At 40.2% G+C, this 27904-nt stretch overlaps 1 protein-coding gene and 1 long non-coding RNA gene across 6 annotated transcripts in view; both read left to right on the forward strand.

The window, feature by feature from the left end:
* The window catches only part of PLCL1 (phospholipase C like 1 (inactive)), a 200154-nt gene that overhangs the window by 26910 nt on the left and 145340 nt on the right, over positions 1-27904 (forward strand). The window lies entirely within an intron of this gene.
* On the forward strand, positions 774-27218 carry LOC110399424. Of its 3 annotated transcripts, none has more exons than XR_002439197.1 (5): positions 774-6767; positions 15071-15192; positions 19784-19891; positions 20535-20614; positions 21128-27218. It is a non-coding gene; the product is annotated as an uncharacterized LOC110399424 (long non-coding RNA). The 3 variants fall into 3 exon arrangements; XR_002439199.1 differs by having other exon boundaries at positions 15115-15192; XR_002439198.1 differs by lacking the exon at positions 15071-15192 and having other exon boundaries at positions 3234-6767.

Below are 27904 nucleotides of genomic sequence, written 5' to 3' on the forward strand. Positions count from 1 at the left end.
ATGCTTTTGTCTGCCCTCTTTACTTTCCTCTTGCTCAGTGGGATTCATATCCTTCCCAACAATTGTCTTCTCTTCCCCCAGTTAAACTAGTTCATGGCTCATGTCAACGTGGCTAGCACTGGGGCTGGTAAGGTACTTGCCATGACAGCTGGAGAGAGGTCTTACAGGTGGTCTCATTTCTTTTGGAGACATGGAAGATAGCTTTTATCACGCTTTTATAACAAAGAGCCTTTCTTTCCCAGGGAAAGTATTTTCATTAATTCAGTTGCATTTGGAGATATTAAATTTTATTTAATCTTTGGTATTGTTGGAAATATCCAAATAATTTATCAGGACGGTATCTCTGATAAAAGCAGATTTAATTTGCAGTTGCAATGGTGGGCGTCCTGCAAGCAGGAGCGCCTGCAGAAAGCAGTGTTACATCTTTTATGCCCTATTACCCGACACTTACCTTTTCCTCCCCTGGTTCACAGTCTTCCCGACATTCAACTAAACATACAGATACTGGTTGAACATAAATTGTTGCTAGCTAAACATGTATATTGCTAATTAATTAACTTCTAACACTTGCTTACTCAGCACTTGGTCATTATTTCTGGACACCTGCTCATCCTTGGATAGAGATAAGTGTGGAAGGAGGATGGGGAGGGGCATCCTGATGCCTGCCTGTTGAATCCCAACCTACCCACAGAGTGAGGCAGTTTGGCCTGTGTGGAGGCCCTGGTTTCTTTGATGTTTGACAAGTCTGCTTTCCTTTTGCTGAGGGTCTCTTATCCAAACAGAATAGCCTTACAAGATGCTTTCTAGTCCATAATACTGTTCCCATACTATTCACAACTATTACAGTTTTACAAGTGAGAATTAATCACATAATTCAACAACTATATTTCTAAAATATGTTACTGAAATATATGGTATTTCTACTTTTTAAAATGAGCTGTTTCTAAGGGCAAGTTACAAAATACATTATGCTCTACTTCTTTAGATCAATTCCCCTTTTTCGATATCTAATGCAGAAACAACATTCAATAACTACAGTATGTTGTTTTTAAAAAAAGGTGTTATGTTGGAGTAATGTAACAATAGCTGTAATGAGGAGTCAGAAGGATATTGTTGTAATAAAATCTGAAATTGTGATTAGGAGCTCGTAGCAAACTCTTTGACAACACTGACAGCAATCTGTTGCTGAATGAAAGCTTGGCATAGACTGGGGCAGTGAAGGAGAAATGGTAGGGAGATTGCTTCTCATTTGTCATGGGATCCATCCAGCCAAGAAACTTCACCATTTTATTTCAGGTCTGGAAGCAGCATAGCTGCAGCTGATTTCATACAAGGACCCTTGCTGTTGTTAGGGTTTTGTGCAATATTTCCTCGTACATGTGTATGTGCAGACTGTTTTGTTGAACAGCATGGCAGGAGTTTTGGAACCAAAATTTATAGTACAAATTAAATACGTTTTGGGTAGCTGACACTTGAAATGGAAATAGTGGAGGAAAATGAACATATTGAACCACCCACTTAATGCTTACTCATTCTGTTTCTTGACACACTCAGCTTCTGCTGGGTTTGCTGCAGCACAAAGATTAGGAGAGCTGATTCTTTGCTTCCTTGTCCCTTGTGTTCTTCATTCTTGGCATGAATGTTGTCATGTCTGTGGTCTTGGAATCCTGCAAGGAAAGATGAAAATCAGAGATGGACTCTGATTGGGGTTTACTAGTATCAGGCAGCTTTATAACATGACTAAGCAGGGTGTTAATACTTTTTGTTCAAATGAAACAAAATCCAGAAAGAAAACACAAATGCTCTATGGCCTGATTCTGAGAAGCGTTCTGCAAGTGTTTGCTCCCCCTGTCTACTTCTATGAGAAAAGACACATTGCCAGAACAGCAGCGTAACGTACTATTCACACTTAAACAACAAGCTGAGGAGAGCTTAAGGGATGCATGTCTCTCCATTTAAGAATATGTTACACACAAAAAGACCTTACAGAAAGACCTTGGGTCAGGTTGCCAAGTCAAGCCCTCAAAGTGTAGCTACTTGTATACAATTGTCTTTTGGAGGGAGGTCAGGAAAGTGCTTAAGTGTTAGCAAAGCAACTTAATTTTTCCTAGCTTTACTCTTGGACCCGCTGAATTATTTTAATACTTACGAATTTTTTTCTTCTTTAAAAACATGTACCTGATGGGGGAAAATGTCAGCTCACAGAGCTGAAAGCTGGCAAATGTATAAGCAGTTGAAAAAAAGATAAGCTCTTGCTGATGAGTAAAATTAGGAATGGATGGTTTCATCATGCTGGCTTTCAGTGTGCATGACTTCTGAACATGCAGTTCAAAGAGCTCTAAAGTTTCCTCAGCACTCTATATTTAGTCAGCTTTTACCTATCAGCAGCCTAATCTGCTGAAAAAATCTTGATTATGATCTCAAGAAAGTCAGCATCCGTTTGTTTTCTCTTTCAGTTTGCTCCCTGTGTGCGCAAGTGAGGCTGATATCCTTGGATTCATGCTTTCACGAACAATGTATTTGCATTGAGATTATGAGACTTTTACATGCTGGAAAAAAAAATGAAATGAGGCGTCTAAACCCAACTGCAAAAGGCTCTGTCATTGCAGCATTAGGAGAGTTGTTTGTGGCTCCTCTCAATCCTATTGTATCTAAAAAATAGCTTCTACTGAAGTTTTAGGGGTGAGCAAGGTAGTAATTTTGCTCACACGCGTGCATAACTTTGTTGTTTGTTTTCTATTTTATAGGCAGTAAACTGGAAAAAAACTTTAGTCTGAAGAATGCAAAGAAAACGTGATGTTGAGTTCATTAAGTTGTTGTTTGCTTCCGAGGTTTTGTCTGAGAACCTCAGCTCTGTCAGCAGTGAGCACTGGTTTACCACGTGAAATGAATGTTGGCCCGCAAAGCCACTACTGCAGTGATAAACTGGTTGGCTCTGATGGTAGTGTATTGAAAGTCAAGGTGATGCATGGGCACAGCTTAATTCTTTGTTCACAATGGAGAATTTCACCCTAGAAGCAGAGTGGTCTTTCTCTTAAGACTAGAGCTGTTTCTTTTTAATGATCTGGGAGCAAAAGTAAGACTTACATATTACTTCCTCGCTATTTACTCAGCACACTTCATAGGGTTATTGTAAAGTTCTTACAGAATTCTTAGAATCAGGAGGAGGGAGATATTGCTCGTATCTTCAAAGTCATCTTTCTTGCACTCACGCTTCTTTAAAAAATAAATTTTCAAGCAATCATGTTTAAAAGTAGGTAAATGAAAGCACATTTCCATTTCTTACAACCCTACTGGTGGTTTTGTTAAAACCAAAACAAAAGCGTTAAAAATTGATCAGTAGTAGTAGTAAAAGATATAAAGCAAAATCTCCACATGTTGTTTGTGATGGTGCTTTGATATTGTGTGCATAATTCTGTGCAAAAAGCTATTTTTATTTTTCAGCCCAGGCACCTTGTATTATTCACCATAATTTAAAATAATTAAGTCTCACTTATTGCTAGTAACAAAAATCTGAGGTAATTTTGCCAGAGTGATGCTGAATAGCTCATTTTTTCAGATTTACTCATTTGTGTTTAATGTAGCTATTTCATCTTAAATTATTAAGAAGCCTGAGATACGTAAAGTTCTGTTTTTAAAACAGTGTTTATTAATAGACTTGCTTGCTCTTTGACTTAATGCAACTAATTAAATTGTTATTAGGTTGCTAATGTGGAAGACAAAACTATCCTGGAGCATAGAATTGCTTGAGGAGATCTTAGACAAGCCATGCATACAAAGTTAAGGATACCTTGGGGACTTCAGTGCTTTGCAGGATGTGACTGTTGCGCTGTCACGTCTTGAAATGAAGCAATGCCAGGAAAGCCAAAATTACTGAGGGCTTTAGTCCTTACTTAAGGCCACTAGGGGTAGGATAATTGAATGTGGATGTTTCCTGGTTTGGGACTTCTTCTCTGGATCTTTGGCAGTCACCAGAGTCTGAATTTGAGCAGCTGGGTAGGATTAGGTTGACTGTGAGCATTTATTTATACAAGGAAAGAATTATCTCTTTTTCTGCCCTCATTGTGCAGAGCTCTGAGGAAATCATGTGCTGCTGCCTCCTCTGCTGATAGAGGGTAGGGTTTTGTCCAGTTACTTCTATCAGCATCACAGCTGAAACTGTGCCTGGATGTTAGGAAGTGGCTGCTGAGACTGTACCTTCCTGCAAGTCCTGCTCCCCTGCTTTCTTTAGAGGCACGAGGGAGCACCGAGCCCACCTCTTTACAGGCTTCTTCACGATTCCAGCCAACACCAAGGAGCTCTGGTGGCACAAAAGCTAGTGGGTTGTTGCAGTGCTGCCTTGGCTGGGTATCTCCCATCTCCCCCTGCATTTTCCTTCCACATAAGCAATAATAATAATAATAAATAATATTCTACCGCTGCTCCTTTAAACAACAACAACAAAACAAAAAGAAACCCAAAACAACATAATTGTACTCTTCTCTCCCCACATCTTGGAAGTGATCCCCCTGGCAACGACCAGCTAATTGATAGAGTGACATGGTGGCCCCAATAATATGTATTGTCACATCTAAAGAATAACTTTTCAGTGACAGCATGCCATTAGTTCCTGCACGTACCTTGAGTGGAGGTGCACTCCTCTTGAGGAGAAGAGCTGAATGGTCATGAAGTGAACAAAGCCATCCCAAAATGGAGATGAAGAAAACTTGATTTTCTTATGTGTGGAGTAGAGGTAGCTAGCTGCTTTGGTGCAGAAATCAGATGATCTATTTCAAGTTTTAATTTGTTATGAAATGCACCACGGTCACGGTAGAATTTAAGTAGTAATTGATCATGGCGGATTAAGTGCTAATGTGGCATAAAGCCTGGTTTTGGTGACGTTCACTTGCCTGAATATCTAAGATGCAGAAAAAAGCCATTAAGAAACCTATTTACTTTTACTAATCTTTGCTGTTCTTACTAATTTCTTATCCTTTACAAGAGCCAGGATAGAAGAAAATAGATGAATAGCAATTTGTTTGTAAGGAGTTTATTTCCTCATACAAGGTGCAAAAAAGTGGGAAAACATCTGATTCTTGTGAGTTTTCTTGCAATCACATTATCTCATTTTAAAATGTTTTTCTTGTAAGCTGTGTGAAAAATCCATATACAGCAAAGGAAACTGATGGATACTCCTCAAGGGAGTAGTTCTGGCTATGATCAAACTGTTTTCAAATGTACACTGTAAACAAACTGAAAATTTAAGATTTCCACGTGCTTAATTGTTCTTTGATGGCAGTATTGGAAGAAAACTTGTGATGACAGTGGTGAGATATTTCCCCAAAAGGGAAGGAGTTCTAAAGCAGAGACAGCATTGTCACCTACTAGTGCTGCATCAGTGTCCTCTAGTTTTCCAAGCCCTCTAGCCCCAACCTTGGGAATTATCAGGCTGATAAGATGAAGCAAGTCTTGGGAGAATTTGGTGGGGAAGTGAGGCCGTTTTCCCCTGTGAATGGTGGAGTTGATCTCTTGCTTACCTGACTTAGCATTTTGTTTCTAGTGACAAGTATCAGCGTGTCTCCATAAGGATTTGCCTGGGTTCAGTTGGCTATGTGTGGGCCAGGGATCTAAAATGTTACATGGTCAGTCTTGAGATAAATTTTCTCTCTCTAACTTTTTTAACTTATGTCTTTAACTCTTTACAGCCGCCTGGAGTTGTGGACAGGCCACCAGAGCTCCATGCAAATGTGCTCCTCCACTGGGTGCTGGCTCTGCCAGGTTTCTGAGTATTGCAAGAGCCTCAGGGCAGAGCAGCACACCTGCTGCGGTTTGATTTCTGGATTTTTCTCTGCTGTGGAGGCTGAAGTGTTGGTGTTTTGTTTGCAGCCTGGCAGAGAGAGCATGTGCATTAAAGGATGATGTTTTAGGACTGGCTCCAAACCAGAGTGCAGTGAATATCCTTTTTGTGGCTCTGTTTAGGGTATTTGAGGCAAGAGTGTGGCCAAACCCAGTCAAAAATCCATAAAAAGCATTTCCAGCTCTGTTAAATGAGTTGTGTTCCCTTTCTGTTCCAGTTTTTCTTTTTTTCCTTGAGAGCAAAAAGCATAGCAAAGAGTGGGTGGTGAGTAGCCCTTCTCTCAGCCTGCTGATGTATTCTTTGAAACCTTTGGCAGGAAAGATATTGCCTAAACAGTTGAAGTTTGAAGTAGCTTAGAGCCACCAGAACATGGGAAGCTAGTTAGTTATGTGATTCCAGCTTCATGTGTGCTTCTTCCTCCCTGACTGTGTACCCAGGGCTACTCACTGGCTGTAGCACAGAGATGAACTTTTGGATGGAAATTGGCTATCTGGGCTGATGGCAGAGGCACTGCCAGGTGAAGATCTGCAGCATGGTATTGGCATGTCTGCTGTCCAGACCTGTATGGTTGCTGTCAGGTTGTTTACTGAAAGTAGCGTTTTAAGAAACTCTTGAGATAAAATTTCTTCTTTAGAAGAAACTCCTGCAGCTCTTGTGAACAAAGTAATCCCTACATCTTACTGGGTGCTGTTTCTAATTTCTCCGATTGAACTGTGAATGAGAAAGAAAGCTTTTTGCTCATAGGTAAATAAGATAGAGTTTATAAACCTTTTTGTTTCATTAAAGGCTACTGAGAGAAACAGTACAGCATTGTTACCTCAGTACTCTGTGATGTCATCCTATATGCACAAAGGAAAACATTCAGGCCTTCCTTCTTCTACAAGTTACTGTGGAGACAGTCAGCAGGAGCTGAGCTGGGCTGGTTTTGGTGGTAAGGAAGATGAATGGGAAATTAAGAATCCCTTTGTGGTTTCTTTGTTTGCCTCTCAAAATTGGAGGGACTATTTGAATACTACATGCTTCCTAATGACTTCTCCTGTTCTCTTGCCATCCCTCCCTGAGGATTTTAAAATATTTAACTTGCTTAAAGGCTTTGGTTTGAAATCTGCTAGGTGGGTGTCATGGTTTTGTGATTTTTGGTTATTGGTATTCCACATCATAACATCATGTAGTGGATATACCTGGTTCTCAGAAGAGAAGGACTACTACAGTCCCCACGGTACTTTGCTCCTCTGTTACCATTTTCCAGCCGGAGGGAAAAGATAGAAGCTCGCAGTATAAAAACTTGCAGATCACGAGACCTCGTCCCTTTTTCCGCCGTCTCTCGTCTTGGCAGCACCTCGCTCTCCAGCCGTCTTATCGTCGGTAGTAGAGTAAGGCCTACCTTGACTTTGGGACATTCTCTCTCTCAGTATTGGATTTATCAGCTTAAATTGTAATTATATTGTATTATAGTGTGTTGTTTTGCATTCCGATATTTTATTTAGTAAATTAGTTTGTTTCTCCTCAGATTGTTGCCGCTTTTCTTTGCTCTCAGGGCCATCTCCTTACCCTTTCCCCCTTTTCCCTTTTCCTGGGGCGTGGGCCCGTGGATCCCCTGTCCCCTTCGTCACGGAACCGGGCCGAACGCCCGTAAACCGTTGACAGTGGGAAAGCACTGACTGTTGCCAAGTTCCAGTGTAAGATTGGTTGTGAGTACCAGTGGGCAAACAGTGCATTGGAGCTGAACAGAACACTGGATCAAAACATGTTTGTTAGTGAATTTTCATTGCTGCTTGCTGAGAGCATAGCTAGTAAGCACTGGATCCAAAGGCCATGAGATTTAATTAATTAATGTGGTTAATTTGGGCCGGATTTTGAATGAATTCCTTCTTCCAATTTACCATACCTTAAATTTGTATTTATAAGGTGTAGATCACTTTTCCTCAAAGTTTGACAAAAAGGTTTTTATAGTGGTTTTTTTATAGCTGAGGTAAAATCAGATACTCAAATAGGTATCTTAACCACTAATTAATATAAGGTAAAGAAGCTATAATCTAAACAATTTTGATCCTTGGAAAAGGGATTATTTTCTTTGCATTAGAAGCAATGTTTTAGAAAAGCTAAAAGTAAAGTTAATACTGCTGCATAGGGCTTGCTTTTGCCTGATCAGGATTTACCAGGTGCTTAAATTAATTCCATTTATTGCCTAAGCTTTTTGTGACCCCTCTTTAGAGGTGAGGGGTTAATCCACTAAAAAATTACTCTGTGTTGTATGCCATTAAATCTTGCAGAACAGGTTTGAGTTGTTAATTATATTCTATCTCTCCTGTCACAGGAGTCATAGAAAAGCACTATTTGAGGTATAGTGAAACTGTCTGATGCTGTGCTCCAATATAATATCATACTATCGAGGTGCTTTTCTGTTTACCTAGAACTGTGCTGGGAGTGCTCTCAGGCAGTGCTGAAAGCCTTTGCCAGACCTGCTTTGCATCTTTCTTTACAGCTCTCCACACGCTGCACTCGCTCTGGCTCTTTTCCCTCCCTTGAGAGTACAAAGAACATGCTGGATGTTTCTCACCTTACTGTTACCATTTAATTTGTCTACTTTGCAAGAGCTGGGAGAGAAGAGCTGCTGCTTCATCCACCCTGTGAGCTGCTCTACTCCTTGGCCTGACTGAGGGAACACAGTGCTGGGCTTTTCTTTATCTCCCATCAACGTACAGCTCTCCCTATACTGAAGGACCATCAGTAAAGTGATGAAGTTAGCTCCAAGAAAGAAGTGAGGAAACAGCAAATTGAAGATTATCTAGGTAGTCATGTTAGGGTTTACTGTGTGTGTATGTTCTCCTGTTCTCCGTTATGCTCACATAGGATGGTTTTGCTAAGACTCATGATTTATCCAGCACGCAAGAAGGACTCTTTACCTGATGATCAATAATTCAATATTTTTTTGGTCACTTGTTGTGTGCAGGCTTTTTATTTCTTCCCCCCACTACACATTATTGGGATGATGGTTTTGAGGTTACTAAAATTGGTGTATAGAGGGAAACTCTTATTGTGACACAATCACTATTTAATGTAGTAAGAAGCAGGAAATACATGAATTGCCTGCCTACAGTTTTCTCACTTAGCAAAAACATAGTATTTGCTGCAAATGCGTGATACTTTGTTAGTGCAAAAACTTACCTCCAAAGTGTTTAGCTGTGACAAGGTGAGGTATGTCAAAGTTTGACTTTGTCTTGTGTTTCCTCAAAGCATTTTGTGCTCTCTAAATAGCACTTCAGTTTAGTGTTGCAAAAGCCGTGCTCACTTTGACAAGGAAGCTCAAGGTAAGGGGAGAAGGAAGTGTGAATGCAGAATGGAGACTCTGTGGCCTGGCAGGTATATTGGATAACAGAATCCAGGGAATTTATGAGATCAAATGTGTCAGCTGTGCAATGCCAATGAGGCTTAAAAGAAGGGAGATTTTGTTCTGAGTATTTGCGGAGATGCGTACATGAGATTCAGGTGCTGCCTTGTGTTTAGTATTGATGAAACATCAACAGAAAATGGCATTCAGGTTTGATGCAGCTGGTTTAAGAAAGAAGCAGATTGATTGAAGGTGGTTGAAAAAGACATTCTTTAGGGCTAAGTCCTAATCCTTGAGAAGAATGGGGAAAAATGCTGGCTTTGTTGTGTTGTTTCTGTCACACAGTGACCGGGGTGATGAAAAGCTGCTGTTTAGCCAACCGCTGCATTTTTCCAGCAGTGGATGCTTATGGGAGTTGAAACCACCTCCTCTGCCCAGAGGAGTTCTCTGAGAAGCCTTGGGAGACCTCTCAGTGAATCACTAAATTTTTGAGGCACTGACCCTTTGGTAAGAGCTGCGACAGACATCTTGCTGCCAAGCATTTGAGAGGCCCATTTTGGTGCCTGTCTTCACGGTACTGCTTGCGGTTACTCACTGTGCAGTGTGTCCTCTAGCAGAACTGAAACTCTTCACTGAGTTAAGACACACATTTATATGAACACACCAAATACTACTTGTTGTGATCACAAAAGATACGTACATTGCAAGTGTAAATACCAAAATGGAACAAAATACACTAACACACTTCTGCAGCCAATGATCTTGACAGCAATGTACAGTTATTTTTTCTTAACTCCTCCCAGTCCTCAGTTATAGATCCCACATGACCCAGCTCAGGAAAGCATTTAAATATTAGTCCTAAGGATATTGTTATTCAAGACAGACCTTCTAACATTTGCCTAGTGTTAAACCCCATGAGAATAAGACCTAATCCCCTACTTGAACTTTATTATGTTCTTTTCTATTCTCAATATGGATGCTTTTTAAATTTAAGCCTGATTGAGTGACTGGGAAAAGGGGGAGGACTTCTGTAGAACCCCTCTGATATCTATCTGTCTAAATATTTCTTCCTGTAAGGAGGAAAAAGTAGCCTTTAACAAGAAGGCTATTTGTCCATTTCCTAGTTTAAGCTTAGTATTGCTTATGATGATGTTAGTAGAAATACCTGGAGGTACAGAACAGGCAGAGGTCACTACATTAAACAAAATACTCGCAGACAAATGTGCTTTGACTCCGGTGTGAAAATTCACCTCTGAAATGCCCCCATGACTGCACTGTGCCCCGGCCCCCCTGGGCTTTTTTGGGTACTGCTGTAGGGCAGGATGCTGCTTCTCCTGCTTCCCTTCCACCCCTTTGCCCTGTCCGTGTTTAGGTCACTAACTATTGTGTCTGGATTTTTGAGTTCAGTAGGACTCTGTTGTGAATTGAGTGGAGTCTGGTGTGTTCCTCTTGTGGCTTAAGCTTAAACAGTGCTGAGTTTTTTTAATGCCCTCTATTGGTAAGTGGAAAGGATGCTCTGTTGTACCAACTGGCTGTCAGATAACTGCTCGTTAATTAGGTGTGTTAACAATTTGGTCTTGCTGCAAATGCTCTCTGCTCTCTCCTTTTAGATCTTCTGTTGTTTGAAGTGAAAATAGAAGCATTTGTGATACACTTAACTTCCAAGTTTACTGTTTATGCAGTGTAGCTGCAGACTGTTCTCTTTTTTGTTTAAGAAATAACGTGCCTCAAGGTTTTCTGCTGTGTTGTGTACTCAATGAAGTGAAACAAAAGCATGTGGCTGCACCACTTCTTACCATCCATTGCTGTTGGGCTTTGAAGATGCAAGTGATGGCAGTGCAGTTGCTCACATTTTGATTAATGTACATACCTGCCTGGAATCATTTTGCTGCCTTTTTTTTTTGCACTGCTTCCCTTTTATTTTAGAATCAAATACCTGAATTACAAACGATTGTACATCGAGGTGCAGAAACCTCAAGTTCCTGGAACATGAACTGCCATGTTTGGTATTTCCAGTGTGAGAGAGTGATGAGGATATAGTGTGTTTTGCTCTGCTTCTGTCACCCACCCAGGCATATTGTACGGGCAGGCAGAAGCTGTCCAAACAGATTAAGCACCTCTTTGTCTCTATTTTTTCAAAATTTTTATTTCTCAGAAGAAGGTGCAGGAAAAAGAGGGGAAGAGGTAAGAAGTGTTCGAAAAGCAGGCAAATAAAGGCAGGCTATCCAAGTGCTTTCTTTGTAGATGTACACAGTTGAAGTGGCGCATGAAGCTTTGGTGGGTGAGCATGGACAGCTTGGTGTCTCAACTGCAGACACCCTGCTGTCTGAAATAAGGAGATGCTCTGCAGGGTGCTGGAAGGAGAAAACTGGTCCTGATATGGAGTCAGTGTGATAGGGGAGCTTTGGAGAGGAGTCTCAGTAGCAAAGGAAAAAGACAAATACTCTGCAAAATAGGAAGGTGTGTGAGGAAAGATGCATGGAAGGAAGGATAGTCTATGGAGAGAGACCTACCAGAGTGAGTTCTCTTGGGGAGAAGAAAGGCACTACCCCCCCCCAAAAAAAAAAAAAAAAAAAAAAAAAAACAGAGAGAAGAACTTAGTGATTGATGAATTACTACCTCCTGCTCCTTTTAAGTTCTACAAGTCTTGCGAGATGGAAATCCAGAGGCAAATTGACTTGTTATGAGGAAGACTTGTTATGAAGAAGAGTGTGAATGAATGCACATAACATTATATAAACAATTCTCTTTTGAGAGAAAAAATGTGAGATGCATTTGATATATAATCTTCAGATAAGACAGTTGCCAGTGAAGGCCTTGATGACTGTCTCACTAGTGTAATCAGAAAATTGTGTTCCTCACCCAGGAATAAATGAGGCTTTTGCTCACTTAAGAGACTACTATGACAACTAAGGCTGTGACAAATGAGCGGTTAATGTCATTAGTGATTAATGTCTGATAGTGTTAGAAGCTGTTTTTAGTGATTACTATTAATGTCAATCTATATTTATAAAAGTTAATGGCTGTGGAAGGATTTACAGGCTCAGGAGAAAATTGGTTGCTTCCTGGTAAATATCATGTTAATGCTGCTTTAGTCAGAGATATGTTTGTAAGCAGGTTGCATTGTTTGCAATATAACTTTGAGAAATTGCCATGAACACATTCCACAAAAGTAAACTGGATTACAGAGCTGAAAGAGAACCTGAATTTTTTTGTGTTGTTTCTCCTGATATACACAAATTTAGTTTTGTGTTAATGATTTTTCATCTTTGTCATCTCAATGAAAATAAGCATTAAAAAGATCTATAAGAGGGAGTTGACTTTAAGTCAAACACTCCCAAGTGTTTTGCTAATCTATAGTGAACAAAAGACAAACACTCTCGTCTCTCCTTTCTCTGCCCATGCAATTGCACATCATAATTTCCTCTACTCATTCAAAGTTTTGCAAAAAGCGTTGCTTTTTTTAGGTAACTTAAACTGCAGCTTTGCAGCTTTTACATTCTTTATTTTATTCACATAAATATCATTCCTTGATTATGCTACACAAAATGAATAGAATTATGGATGTTTTGAATTGATTTTTCCAAAGCTGTCATTTAGTAGTCAACACTGGATTGCTGTCCAAGGGACCCAGAGTTTAGTTTGAATGAAAATTCCTAATAAAGATAACTCTGCAAGAAAAGGAGGTGAAGACAACATTTGTTTTGCCTGCTTCTCTAACTGTTCAACACACACTTTGTATCCCAGACAAAAGTAGTGTCTCCAGACACATCTGCTTAGTTTAGCTTGGAGGGACAGGGTTTATATTACGGGGAGATACACCATCCTTTTAGTATCTAGGTTTAAGTACTTAATAAATATATAACAGTCTAAGACTTGAGAACAGTGTTGGTCTTGAGACGTACAAGAAGCTGCTATAGATGCAGAGAATGCCTATAGTCAATTGTACTCATAATTATTTTTCTGAGCTTTGTCAGACAGCTAGGCCATCCTCCTTTGCCTCATTCCTTGTTGCTGGAAGCTGGATGCTGCACTGTAGCAGTGCTGGTGGACAGGTGATTTCTTTTTCTTTTAAACTTCTCTGATGCAGTCTTCTGCAGCTAACATATTTCCTCAAGAACTGCTTCCCAGGGAAAGTGTTTAGGCTTAGCATGCTCTAGTGCGTGGGAAGCACAGTGCACAAGCTTTTTTTGGGCTCTTCCAAGAAGCTCAGGTGACCTTGGGTAAGTTGCTTACTTTTCTTCTTCTGCTGCTCTTAGTCTTTCTTGTTTATTTAGTTGGTATATTTTACTGAGCACTATGGAAAGCTACTCTTACATTGGCCATCTGAGTATCATCTTAACACAAATTTTTCTTCTTCTCTTGGAGAAAATTGATCGTGAAACAGATTAGCATCTTCTTGTTTTCCTTATTACTTTTTTTAACTAGTAGTTCTTCTCTCATTAGGCTTTTCTGTTTGTTTTGCATCAGAAAGCATCTGCGTTGTGTAAATACCTGGTACTTTCAGTTGTTGACCAAACTGGGGAGATGGAGGAAGAAAAAAAATCAGATTGGGATGATCTGCATAATATTCAAAGCTTCTTTTTTATGAAATTAAGGAAGGCTGTGTTCAGTTGTGTTTCAAACATAATGTTTCTGATATGTCAAAACAGTTCATTCTGATGTTTCTGAAGCTAGTTGTGTTGACATCTGCAAAATGTGTTAGTTTCCCTTAAAAAGGAAGAGTGCAGTTCTCAAAATGGCCATGAGCTGCTTTCCCCTTTGCACAAGGTGAGGGCACCATGCAGGGATTTCTTTGCTGGTGGAGGACTGTGGACCAGCTTTCATTGCTGCTGCAGGTCACATGTATGTGACGTAGTGTCAATGGTTTACAGGCTCGTTCGGCCCGATTCCATGACTAATGGGAGGGAGACCCACAGACCCATGCCCTGGGAAAGGGAAAAGGGAAAAAAGGGTAGGGAGATGGGCCTAAGAACAAAACAGCAGCAATTATCTGAGGAGGAACAAACTAATTTACTAAGTAAGATATCGGAATGCAAAATAACACAATATAATGCAATATAATTACAATTTAAGCTAATAAATTCGATACAATGAGAGAGAGTGTCCAAAATTAAGGTAGACCTTACTCTAATACCAACGCTGAGACAGCTGGGGAGTGAGATGCTGCTGGGATGAGGGACGGGACAAGAAGAGCAGGAAAGTCTCGTGATCTGCAAACAGTTTTTTCTTTCCCTCTGACCGGAAAATGGTAACAGGGCAGCAAAGTCATCTGGGGAATGTAGTAGTTCTCCTCTTCTGAGAACCAGGTACATACACTATATGATGTTATGATGTGGAATACCAATAACCCAAAATCATAATACCATGGCACATAGCTTGCATCTGGCAGCATCTGATAACTCATTCTGTCAGCGCATAGCTGGTGGAGAGTATGTTCCAGTGCTGGCAGACCATCATTTCTGGCCTTATTAATTCTTTAGGTAGCCGTGCCCTTTTTAATATGAAGTTAGAAGCATCTGCCTGTGAAATAGGAGACAAAAATTTGCTCCATCCCTCAGCTGGTTCAGAGCATGGAACCAGGACCTTGAGGTTTTCTCAGATGGGAGCTTGCAGTGATGCAGACAGAACAGCATGGCTCCTCTGTGGCCTGGGTGGGGGCAGCTGGGTCGTTAGGTAAAAGGGAACAGTGGTTTCCAGATATTATATTAATTTTGGGGTTGGGCAACTGTTCATTATGAGAGCTTGAAAATTTAATCTGGAAGTGTCAGTATGGCTCATTCTGGAACTGCTGGAATGAACTGTTAAGAGTTTTTTTTTGTCGTTTTTGTTTTTGGCAATGTTTTGCTGAACCTGAACCAAAATATTTGAACAGTTTGAAAACGTTTTCTCTTCTGTTGTAGCCATTTGGCAAAATTCACCCGAATATACCTGTTGTTTTGATTAGCCTGAAGAACCAGTCCTGACAAAATGAATTGCTGAAAACCAAAGCTGAAACATGTTAAGTGTGGTTCTGATTTCATAGGTAAATGCTACCTGTCTTTTTCACCACTATGTATTCCATAAATGAATTCAGTGGTTACATGAACTGGCACGTAGTAAGACCTTCTCTTAGCATAAAGCTTTGTGATAGTTTGAAATATCTTGTTTCCGTTGCATTTCCTTGTTAGCAGTAAACATGATGCAGTACTTACTGAAGGCTATAACAGTAATGAACTGATTATTATTCACAAAGTAGGTGAAAATGAGGAATTAGAAATATGAACTGGGAATGACATTTGTAGTGTTGGCTGTGAAATATAGAAGATCACTTCTTTAATAAATATTACTTTGACACAAGCTTAACATTTAATAAGTGAAATTGCTCAAGATGATTAAAAAACAGAAAAGCTTTATTAGATCTAGATAGGCTTAAGTAATAATTCTGCCTGATGCTATCTGAAAGAGGAACCCCAGAATTGGGGGGGATATGAAAGGGTTTTAAGGTAAAAAGTACGAGGGTTGAACGGGAATCTATTTGGGGTTTAGAGTGCGTGAAGTAGAGGTAAATTCTTCTCCACACTTGCACAAATGAATTAAAATCCCCTACTGAACGAAAATGGAATGGAACCTCAATTCTAAATTTGTTAAATACCTTCAAGACATTGTTGCCCCAACTTTGAAAATGCCCATGTGCAAGGCAAAGGCTTTGTTTTACCGTAGCACACAACAATGTATTAACGAAGGGACCAGTTTGACTCAGGGACTTTCTGATTCTTTGACTGCTTTAAAGTCATTTTCTAGCCTATTGCTTTTGTGTTATGCTGGATGCTACTCAACGCAGTCAAAACTGCTGGTTATTTGAGTTTCTGTTAACAGTTCCCTCTAAAAGACAGGCTATGTAACAAGTGATACTATTTTGCTGTCTGCTGGAGAGTGCGTCAGATGGTTGGTAGCACTAATGGGCTGCTGAAAAAGGACCTGACAGTATTTAAGCAATGTTAAGATGAGTTACTTTTGTGTCTTTAATCGTTCTTTGGTGCAAAATGATCCCAGTACATGAGCTGGCATAAATGTCTTGGACCATGAGAAATGATAAAAACAAGAAACATAAAAGAGAATAATAGTATTTATATTATCATGTTTTCAGTATTCAGAGTATTCCAGAAACACTGGTCTTCATAAGCTGCAGGGGACAGATCTGAGTAATGCTCTTCTCATTTTAGGGGAAGGGAATTGCTTTGATTGCTGTTCTGTCCTATCTGATTGTTCCCTTGCTCTGAGCAGCAAAATAAACTAACTTCATAAAGAATAAATATTCTTTCCTGCTGGAAAGAATGGATGTCTGGAGAAGCTGCATTCATGTACTAGAATCTTTCCCTTTTGGCAGCTTCTAAACTCTGTTTTACGTGGTATTCTTTCTGGCCATATTGTGCTGCAGGTACCTTTCTGCTCTTGATTGCAGCAGAGGCTGCTGTCATTTCCCCCTTCTTTCTGGCAGTTCTGAGACCACAGTACACATCACAGAGCATTTCTTGAGCACATTACTGAGGTGTGGTGACGTTCATGGTATGCATCATCAGGTCTTCTGTCTCTGATTAAAAGAGCTTTGGTCTTGTAATAGTAGTTACTGTTGCTGTTAGGGTTTTTTTTTTTTCCCCACAGAGGGCACGGTGTGACTGTATTTTAAAGTAAAACTGAAGTTTTCTTGGAAGTATCTGTTAAATTAAAATAGATTTTCCTTTGGTGCCGTAGCTTCCCACCCTGATTAGATGTCAGATTTCCAGCAGGATTGGAGATGTTTCGGAAAGGTTTTAGTTAGTACTGTTGAGAAGTGCAGGTCTTGGTCTGGGCTGAAATCTGTTTGCAGTTGGAATCTCTATAATGTCTAATGAAGTCAGCAGCTCATCTTTGTTTCCTTGTTAGATGAGTCTAAGGATTTCCTGAACTGCGTTTCCTGAAAAAAAGAATATTCCAAGAGAAGAATGCTTCCAGAGCTGTTCGTTCTTCATCCTTTGTTTCCTTGTGTTGCTTTTTCTTGCCATGTTATTTTATGGCATTCTCCAGGTCAGAGGTTTGTTGTCACAGTGATGATTGTAATCTTTGTAAAATAACAAAATGATTTAATTTCTTGACAGCAGGAAGAGAAAATAGATCAGGTTGTTGATACGCAATATCATAAGTAGGTCTTCTTGGCAGGAAACTTGTACAGATGAGGTCTCCTAACAAAAAACAGGCTTCTTTTTATGTGGAGTTTTTAACCCAGTTTTAGATTAGTGAAGTTTGAGACTGTTTAGAGCTGTTGTTTACTTGTCTGTTTGAAAGCTATGCCTCCATTTTAGGGCACTCAGTGCTAAATTTTCTTAAACTCCTCCCCTCCCCCCCAAAAAAAGCAGGAAATTCAATGTTCCTTGGTAACTATTTTAGTTTGACATTTTAATTGTAGCCCAGAGGCCTCAACACCACTTTAAACTAGGTACCTATATATAGTAGAGAATTGTCTTCAGTCCCAGGAGCTTGCAATCAAAGAGAACAGACAAGGCAGGTGTTTGAAGTAAGATGTGTTAGCGGGGGGGGGGGGGGGAGGGGGAAGGCAGATGTGTTTGCTGTGTGCAACTCCGCAGTCTGAATTAAGCTGTGTTCTTACAGAGAAGAGATACCTTTTGAGCAGGTAATGCAGTCTCTGGAGCTCTGCATGCAGATTGCTGGTGGGACAGGGAGGCTGTGGAGGGCTGCCGAGGCTTCAGGCCAAACAGAGCTGTTCCAGTGAGCCCATCATCCCCCGGGTCTGCCAGACATCCTGGCTTCCTGGCTGGGGAGTCAGAAGCACACTTCTCTGCAGCAGTAACCCATGGCTCATGTCCAAAGCTTTCTGGTGTTCTAACTGCTGTTTGAATGAGCTTTCAGAGAACACGGGTGTTGTAGAGAGGGGCCGGCTTATCAAAATGAATCAAAGTCAAATAGTTGGTTTGTGATCTAAGGTCATTTCAGCTGCACACAGACACTGAAAACTCTCCATACTGGCTCATAATGTAACTTATTACTACTACAAGGAGCAGTTGCTCCTGTTGATACAGATAAAATAGTTTAAAATAATTGTTTTCCTGTGAACAGTCTGTTCACTGTACAGGGCAGACAAAGCTGGATCTACCAGGAGGCAAGTGTACCTAATACTTAGCTACTTTCAAGTTGTATGGAGTTTTTCAGGACTCTAACCCCTCTGGTTCAATTTTCTTCTTGAGTCGTATCTCAGACCAAAGTTGTTTAATAAAGTTCTTTAGTATTATTAATATTTGTTTTTTGAAAGTATCAAGTAAAATAACTCAATCTTTTGAGAATGCACAAGAAAGGTAACAGCTGCAGATGGCTGCATCTGAAGGGTCCTTCCACCTATCCTAGGATGTTTGTAGCAGGCTGGGAACTCCTGAGGGGTACTCTACAAATACAGCCCCTTTTTAGCTTCTAAATTTGTAACTCTTTGTGACTTCTCAAGTACAACAGCCGGGAATGTTGGTTTTTTGTCAAAACCTGGGGGATGTTCCTCTAGCAAGACAAGAAGTGAAGCAGTAGTTACTTTACTATGAAATCCTAAGTAAGGACAAACCATTTATATTGCCGTTGAAAGCAGCTACTAAATTAAGTCTTGAAAGCTCTCCTTACTTAGTGTACTGCTGAATAATAACAATGTGTCTGTTCTAAACAAATGTCACCTTGCAGGATGGCATGCCTTCGCTGCCTGTGGTTCCCTTCCCAATGCTGAGCCAGGTTAGCTCAGCTCAGATTAGGTAGTTTTGTTGTTCCCGAGTCTAATCATGTTTTCTTTTGTTCTGTTTGTTTGCTTTCATTTTGGGGAGAAAGTGTTTTAGAACTGGCGGAGTTGTATCTTGAGGAAAAATAGTGAGTCTTTCACACGTTCCTGTCAGCTGCAGAATGTAGTTGGCTGGTAATCTGTGCTTATCCTAGGTACTGGTACTAATGATCTCTGAGAACACTGCAGAGCAGCAGTTACTGCAGGATCAGAACCCCCAGCAATGCGTAGCTTGGCCTTTGACTGATTGTTGTAAAAGGAAGCATCACAGGCATGTGAGCAGGCTATACTCCAAAATGCCTGTTTGCCCTGTTTCTTTATCACATACTTTGAATGCTGAACTTGTTATGTTTTGTTTTAGCATATTGGGCTGTTTTCTTGTTTTGCTTCCCCTCCTACCTCCACTAAGTCTAGATTCAGATATAGTCATTTCAGATAACTTTTCTGCTAAAACATCATCGAAAGTAGAAACTATTTAGAGGTAAATGTGGATAAACTGTAGTGATAGGTTTGATCATAGGCGTACGTCATTGAAAATGTAAGAACTGTCAACTGCTCATTCTTTTCATAGCATCACTATTCAAATGTTAAAGTGATAACATCAATTAGGGTGAGGAAAATATACTCCCATCCCTCTCAGATTTTCTGAAAGCAATAAATGTAACTGATAGTTTACTTTCATTTTGCTGGGTCACAGACAGGTGGCAACAGGTGGGTCATTCCTTGTTTGGGATTAATTGGAAAGGTGTAGAAATAACCGAAACTGCATGTTCTTCTGGTTAGAATTCACAATGACGTTTATACTTGGTCTTTTTCATGATCCGCTTAGGGATAGGCATGACTGAACCTGAGGACAATGTGGCTCAGAAGTGGGCCTGTTATCTCTAGGCTGGAAGCTCAAATTCAAGCAATTTGGAAGTCTGTTTCTAAGCATATGGTAAGCTAGATATTTAATGCTCTTGTACTGCTAAATCTTTGACTTCTAGCAGGGCTCCCACATATCCAAAAGAGGGCTGAGGGCAGCTGAGGCACTGGGCAGTTGGTTTCTCCTTTTACTTCAAATCCATTACCTTGGGAATGAGGTTGGGGCAGTGTTTTGTTTTGGACTGTTGTATCAGTGTGTCTTGGTATCCACCCAGTCAGTGCCTAGCAGCTACAGGAGATCAGCAGGCTCTAACTGTAAACCATATTCACCCCATCTTTGCTTTGACAAAGTAGCAAAGCGGTATCTTCACTATAACCAAAAGTGTTTTGTGCCTTCCAGGTTGTACAGCTCTACTTGCCAACCTCCAGCTTAATTTGAAGTGAAGTCTGAATATAAAACCTCCTTATGAGGGTATCCCTCTTCAGATAAATTACTTAAGTACTATGTCAGTGGATGAAGCTTTTAGTTTTCTCCCAGATATGCCTTTTTGTGTGTGTGTGGTAGTTACTTTCTGCCACCTCTCAATATACTCTTATTCCCAGAAAGATAAATATAAAACTAGTAGAAATAAAAGTGTGAATGTAACTGTTTAAGCTTCTGGTTAATTATTAAAGTAAGGAGATCCAACTAAAATAAACACTTATTTTTCTTTCAGTCATGGCTAGATAAAACTTTTGGCGGTTCTAAGCAGTATGGGAGACTACAGCATTGTGATCATAGCCACTCGCTTATCAAGTAAGGGCCTTGTTCTTAGGACTGATTCATCAACTACCAGGTTTTAATCTCTAGGTGTTCATGGAAGAGAGCTTTCAAATTTGGCAATACATTTGTGATTCCAGGATAATTCTCTTTTTTTTTGCCCCTTTTGGCTGCAAATTTAGATCCTTCAAAATAAAATCCAATTAAAATAATGCTGGGATACTAGTCAAATAAAACCTCGTACCTAGTCAGTAATCAGTTTAAATTGTAGTGGGTGGATTCAGTTCTTTAAATTTTATAGTCAAGAACACATAGTCATTTTTATTTCACATTGTGAATGTGATGCTATATGTATTAGTGGGTTCACATTGTTGCAAATTCTAGCATAGCCAATTTTAAAACAATATGCATGTTAGAAGTTCTTAAAAATTAAGAACAAAAAACCAATAATATAATTAATATAATTAAAAAATAAAGTTGTGTATAGATGAAACTAAAAATTGAGTTGGCAGGTAATAATAGATGTTCTTTCTTTTGCTGCTTTTATAGGATACAGACAAGAAAATGGGCTTGAACATTCACTAAGCCATGAAACAAAACTGCCCCCCCCAACAAAAACCCAAAAACCATCCCAACAAAGAAACACAAAAACCCACCACCGCTACTACGAAAAAAAGCCTACTTGCAAAGGACTTTCTGGGTATTACTGCTGCTTGTGGCAGAAGAGGAAGGCAAGTTGCAAATACATATAAGATGATCCATATTTTGAACATGGAATGAAAACATCAGTGTTGACGTCTTATGCATTTTGAAAAACAGATTAGTGGAAAAGTGGTGTGAGTCATGCATGCAATTTGTCTGATTTAAACTTCAGTTAAAATAACTGAGAACTGAGAAGGCAAGGATTTACACAGATCAAAAGGCCTGCTATTGTAGAGCTGAAAAATGGTGGTATTGAGATAAAAGGAGTTTACCCACTGCTGATTTAGCAATGGAAGGCTTATTGACTTTTCACAGACATCAAATAAGTGTTCACTTGCTTTTTAATTTATTGACAGACTAACGAGCTGCAGGGCCTCCTTCTCGAAGCACACAGCCCATCAGAGTGGTCCCAGAGCTGAGCATTACCAGGCTCAGCCAACAGCCGCGCACTGCCTGACATGAAGGTGGTTTGTCAGAAACACCAATGAGCCAGGGCTGTAAGACGTAGGCTGCTCTGGGAAGGGCAGTTAGCTCTGTGACAGTGCTCAGGTTGTCAGTGAAATGCCAGACTTAGTGAAGGGATTGGCATCTGTCCTCACCATGTGTCTGAACTGAGAGCAAGCTCAGAATGGCAGGCTTGAACAACTGTATGCATGTGCTAGAGAAAGCCAAGGGATGAAGTGCTCAGACCTTAGTTGAGATTTCAGCACTGAAGGTAGAACCCAGCTCTGCTGTGTATAAACAAAAACTTTTTTTGCATTTTTCAATACCAGTAGATTACCAATACTTCTGTTTCTTTAGGGAGATAACACCATCCCTTAAGTGTCTTAATTAGAAAAACTCATTAGTAGGAAGGTATTTTTTCTAAGAACTCCCTTTACTCATTTGAAGAGAAGTAGTTGGAGACAGAGAGGTGAGTCATTTTTGCTTGGCATGCTGCTGCAGCGATGGCAGCTGCCTTTATGTTGTACTGACACTGGCTCTGCACCTTGAAACTAGTATAAACCATGCCTGGAAGAGGGCTTCAGAGCCAAAATGTCACAGGTAATCCTGCTGCTGCACTTCATCTGCAAATTAGTCTTGTGTGGGACCGGCCCTGATAGTTCTGGGAGAAGATAAAGCAAAGAAGTTTCTTAAAAACTTGTGTGTGTATGCTAGTCACTTGTGTATACAGAGTCCTGTGCCAAATGATTTTTGCCTGTTTGGTAGTGGAGATTCTGCCAGGCTATTTGGCACATATTTAATCAAGGATTAGAAGACAAAGGAATTGTCTTTGAAAAGACATAAGCAGTTAGAAAACGCCTTGGAGGTGCATTGCTATTGCTTTCTTCTTTGATCTCCAGATAGACCAATTATTTTTATTCCTGTGTCTGCAGTTATTAATTGTGCTTATTTAATGTTTTAAGGAGGAGCACTGTTTTACGTGTAATTAACAATAAAAGTGTGGTGATACCATTGGTTTGCTCTTGAATTAGGAAACTTGGGAAACTGTAGCTGCCACTTGCAATGGTGAGTTCACTGTTTACATCCGGTTCCTTGTCCAGGGTTTCAGCCTTAATGACAGTGCCTAAATGTAAAATATTACAATTTATATTTATTTCTTGTCTATGGCAAAATATCCCCAATGGTGAGAGGGGAGAGTTACGGAAAGATCCAGATTCCTATGTATGGTAAAAGATGGGGGAGTTGTTACTGATGCCCCATTCCATTTGTTTGATGGATCTGCTGTAAGCCACACTTGTAGCATAATTTTTAGAGGTTTGTAATGTAAAAGAATTCAGACAGTTTACCATGAAGACTCAGTTTGGTAAACAATTCTAGAAACCAGACTGCTGAAATGAAACCTAACTATTGATTGAATCCAAACAAAGTGTGTAGTGTGGTAATCAGCTGTCTCATAGAAGGAAATGGAGCTGACATACACCCTAGTAAAAGCATTGGGAGGCTTAGTGCTTTGTGCAAATACACAGTGCCCTTCACTTTGCTTGTAACTGCTTTGGTCTAGCTGTGGACTCGGGTAAATATTGCTCTCGGGATTACACTTAAGCCACATTTTCAAAATTTCCAGCTTGAGAGCTACATTTTCATAAGCAGAAACTAAGATATATATATATATATACATTTTGAAGTCATCGCATCTCTTTGAGCCATGCTTAGATGTGGTCCTCCTACATTCAATTTTTAATTATTTGTGAAGTGATTTCTCTCCTATTTGGACTAAGAGTGAAATAGACTAGGGATATTTTCAGTAACACTTATCTTGCGAAGAATGCAGTTCATTTTGTGTGCAGTGCTTAAAAGCCAGTAAATAGCCTTGGCTTTTCTTTGAGACAGCAGAATGCAGCAGTGGGGGCTGTTCGCCCTGAATTATAGCACAGACTGCAGGACTTGATAAGAAAGCACTGTGTGGGAGCAAGATAAAATTACATCCTTGGGATTATATTAAAAGTACATTTGTGAAAACTGTGTTTTCATGGCACGGTTTGATTTAACCTGTCCTTGAAGTCATCACACCTCTCTTTGCCTCGTACTGTTTTATCTTGCTTCACAGATGGTGCATGGGGAAAATAAAGCACAGTGATAATGGTCAGTGTCTTGTGTATTTGTAGCTGTGTGAGCAGCAGTTGCACACTGTGTTTATAACCCTAGGCACTGCATGATTTTTATATTTATCCCTGCTTTCCAGACCAGGATTCCCACTGGGTACAAGGGCCTTTTAGGACTCATGTCTTAGGAGCAACTGAGAAAATGGTGTCTGTTTTTAGGAGTACCCTGCTGGAGCATTGCCTCTGTATCAGTATTTTAGAAATGACAGTTGGCTCAAAGTTAGGTTGTTATGAAAACCAACAGTCACATAGTGAAGCACTTGAAAGTAAACGTAGCTTTTATACCTTAGTTAAATAAATAAGAATTTGGAGTAGTTGCTGCTTGGAGCGTGATGTGATTCTTCTTGGTCATAAATCAAGGCATAAGGATTGCTTACTCTTCTTGTTACATTATGCTCAGGCTATGAAATCCTATGCTTCTGAAGTCCTTCTCAGGGTTCCAGTGTCTGTGTGAGTTTGTTTATTAATGTATAATTGTAACCTAGTATCCATCTTCTCCGGGAGAAGAAGGAGAAATTCAGGTGTTGTCTGGCTTCTTACCATGGGCTTGTCCTGTAGATCCAGATTGTGTTGTTTTTCTTGGCTAGAAATGAATCATTTCACTTTTAAAAATGCACGCTCAAATTCAACTCAGCCTGGAACTGAATAATTCCTAGTAAGAAGAAGGATTCAGTCCCTTCAATCTTGTATGTTGTTGCTGTTAGAGCCTGGCCTGAAAAGAAGAGAAAAACAAAACTGGAAGTCTGTTTCTAAGCGTGTGCTGAAGTGAGTTTGCAGTAAGGATTGTTTCTGGCTGGTTGGACTGCTGATGCATCTTTGTCTCTTCTGGGCTTCATGTACCAACACTGTGAGCTGAAGAATTAGAGACATTCAACGTTTTACTGCAGAACTTATTCAGATAAAAACTGATAGGTGGGTTATGTGATGCTGCACAGACTTTAGAGGGGCATGTCTGATGAGCCTTGTGCATTTTAACTACTATCACCACGACCTACACTCGGATTATGTGATCTAAATATTTGAAGATGATAGAAGTATATTATGGATAGCAAGAACTATGATAATTCAAACTTATACTTAGCTTAATCCATGACTTGAAATAGATGTTAATTTTAACCTCATCTTGCATGTGCACATCTGCAACAGAAACAGACGTGGGGCCCAGAAAGCATCCTGATGAGGTGCTGTATGACTTTTGTGATAGCGGCCAGCCAGCAGTTTGACTTCTAAGAAATACTGCTAATGGTAAGAGAGTTTGACAAGGAGTCCTATGTAAAGATCATACTTGAGCAGAGCCTCTCAGTCCCCTAGAGGCCTAACTCTAAATGAGTGTATATAGTCTGAGTATCTCTGTCTGCAAGAGGGGAACAGTGTTTGATCTGCATTCAGGGAAGAGTTCCCGTGGCTTCAACTGCTTTAGCTCAAAGCAGTGAGGTTGGAGGGACACAAAACCATTCCCTTCCTTAAAGGGCTTCTTAACAATCTTACTGCTACTTTCACCTTATTTTCTTGTAAGCTTATAAAATGGTTTGCCATCTCTGCAAGGAAAGCTCTGCTGCTGTTTAATTACTATTGTGATGCTACTAGGAAAGAGAAGTTGGTGTTCATCCCTTTCCCAGTTTGATTTTGAGCTACTCCCTTTTTCTGTTTCTCCTCCTTCCATTTCTACCAGTGACCATAAAGCAGTCAGTCTTCTATGAAGTCAAAATTAAAGATTGATTAAAGGCAAGAACTATACCAAGACTTCCTATGAGAACCATAATAAAATTGAAATGGTATTTTCTTCAATGCTCTGTATCCACTGAAGTTATTCCTTTAAGTAAGAAAATGGGTTGTTACTGTCAGCATTTGTCATGCATGGTGAGAGGGTATGAATTTGAAGTCCAGATGGGTTAAGACTGTGATGCAGGACTCCCAGGGCTGTGCTGCTCAGGAGAACTGTATTCAACATGTTTCAAAATGTTGTCCCAGGGTGAATGGAATGCATACTAATTAAGTGAAAATGGAAACAGACCTTTCAGACTTCTCTTTTTAATCACTGAGCTGTGGTATTTTGTTTTCCCTTAAGCACTGGCTGTCTTGCCTGCTATGGCAAGGGCTAGAGCAGGGGCTGGTGGAAATCAGGAGCAAATGTGCTGAAACTGCTGAAGCTAGTGAGTGCTCATTGGGCTTGTGAGTCTAGAGCACTGTAAACCTGAGTAAAGAAACACTCATAGCGGCACATTGCATTGCCCCTGCTTAAAAGGAGGGTGATGAGCCTTCTTCCTTTCCTTTTTCACAAGGTAAGGTCAAGGGGCCATTTGCTACTGACCCCGTGGAGTTTGGGGTCCTTGGGGGAAGGCAGAGAAGAAGCTGTTGTGGTACATCTGAGCTTGCATACAGGTTCTAGCATCTGGGCCCTCCTACTGCCTCCCACCCATCACTTCGGGCACCCTATTTAGGACTGAAATCATCCAAGCTTTCAGTCATCTCTGGAGTGGCCTGGGCTGGGGTGAGGGATTGGTGGTGGGAAGAGCTGAGCCAGGGCAGGGAGCTGGGGAGAGCGGCAGACGAGGAGACATGGTTGACCTTCCCAGAAGGACAGCAAATTGGGGTGAGGGATGGAGCCTGTTCCCATTGCCTTCTCCATTCAGCAAAGGAACAAAAAGGAGAAAAAGAACTCTGCTTAGGTTGAAGACCAGGTTTCAACCAGGGATGTCTGTTGACCAGGCTGCTAGGAACTACTTCTAAGGGATCTGTGAATGATAAAAACAAGTTTTCTATCAAAGGGCTTCAAGTACATTTCAGAGCACTAGTGCTATTGGAGAAGGTGTAGGAGGAGTAGAAGTTGGAAAAAAGTTTGAAAACCACTATTCATACAAAACTGTTTTGCCTGGTACTTTATCAGCGTTCATTTCCCTTTTATGCTTTAATTAGGCATGTGACTGGGAGAGGAGTGGATATGCCATTTTTGCATGCTCCCTGCTACTTGTTGTCAGAATAAGTGTGTTCCTGTTGCTGACGGGCTGAGGGTGGCACATACCAAGATACAATCACTTTCACTGGAGTGAAAGATCGGCCTGACTCAGTGCTTTTGTTTCTAATTATGTATTTGCTCTCTCCACCTCCTCCAGGGCATCTGGTTTATGCTCTGAGCAATGTGGTGGTTCATATTAAGTGTTCTTTACTGTGCTACTTAATTTAGGTGTTCAAAAACATGTTAAATGCTATGTTGAACACTAACTTGTTAGACAGATGGGCTAGATCGTGGTTGTGGCTGCTGGCACTGTTCACTTCCTTGTAGAATGTATCACTCCAATTTCTGCAGTAAATGCAGAAAAGAGGTCTGAACTTCAGTTCCTGAGAGATTGCCCCTCTCTCACTTTATATGCCTTTTGAGATTCCAGTTTTGACAGAAATCTTTTTTTTTTTTTTTTTTTTACAAACTACAATTATTCATAGCAGATAATTGATGTTACAGTTGTGGCTGCATTCAGAGCTCTTCCCCCATCCTCTCCACTCAGTCCCTGGTGGTGCAGCTCCTCACATAGGAGGTAGTTCCTGGCTCTTCGCACTGGCAGGTGGAAATCCCCTGGGAGCTCTTCCGTGTGTGATGTTCTGGAGAAACTGCTTGCTTGTCTGGGACCTACCTTGGATTTTTTTTTTTTTAACAATATCCTCTCTTGTTCCTAAATAGTCTTATTGAATCCTGGGTTGATGCTCAGTACCTACTCTGTATTATAGAAGAGTCAAAGGCAACTTTTTTTTGATAAGCACATCCTTTTGAGAGAGTATTGAAGTTAATTTATGTGGTTAGCGTATAGTACAGCTTGTTTCTACTTTGTCTAACATCATTTTCTTGCATCTTTGGTTGCCTTGATTTTGCAGTTCTAAAGTAAAATAAACTAGAATGATCCTATTAAATTTTACTTGCTTGTAATAACAGTTTGTCTTCCATTCTAAAATCACCATTGCACCATAATATGCAACTGTCTGCAGAATAACTATGACATAAAGGCAAAAACAAAAACCTTGAAGT

Source organism: Numida meleagris, chromosome 5, assembly GCF_002078875.1.
Source record: "Numida meleagris isolate 19003 breed g44 Domestic line chromosome 5, NumMel1.0, whole genome shotgun sequence".
Lineage (NCBI taxonomy): Eukaryota > Metazoa > Chordata > Aves > Galliformes > Numididae > Numida > Numida meleagris.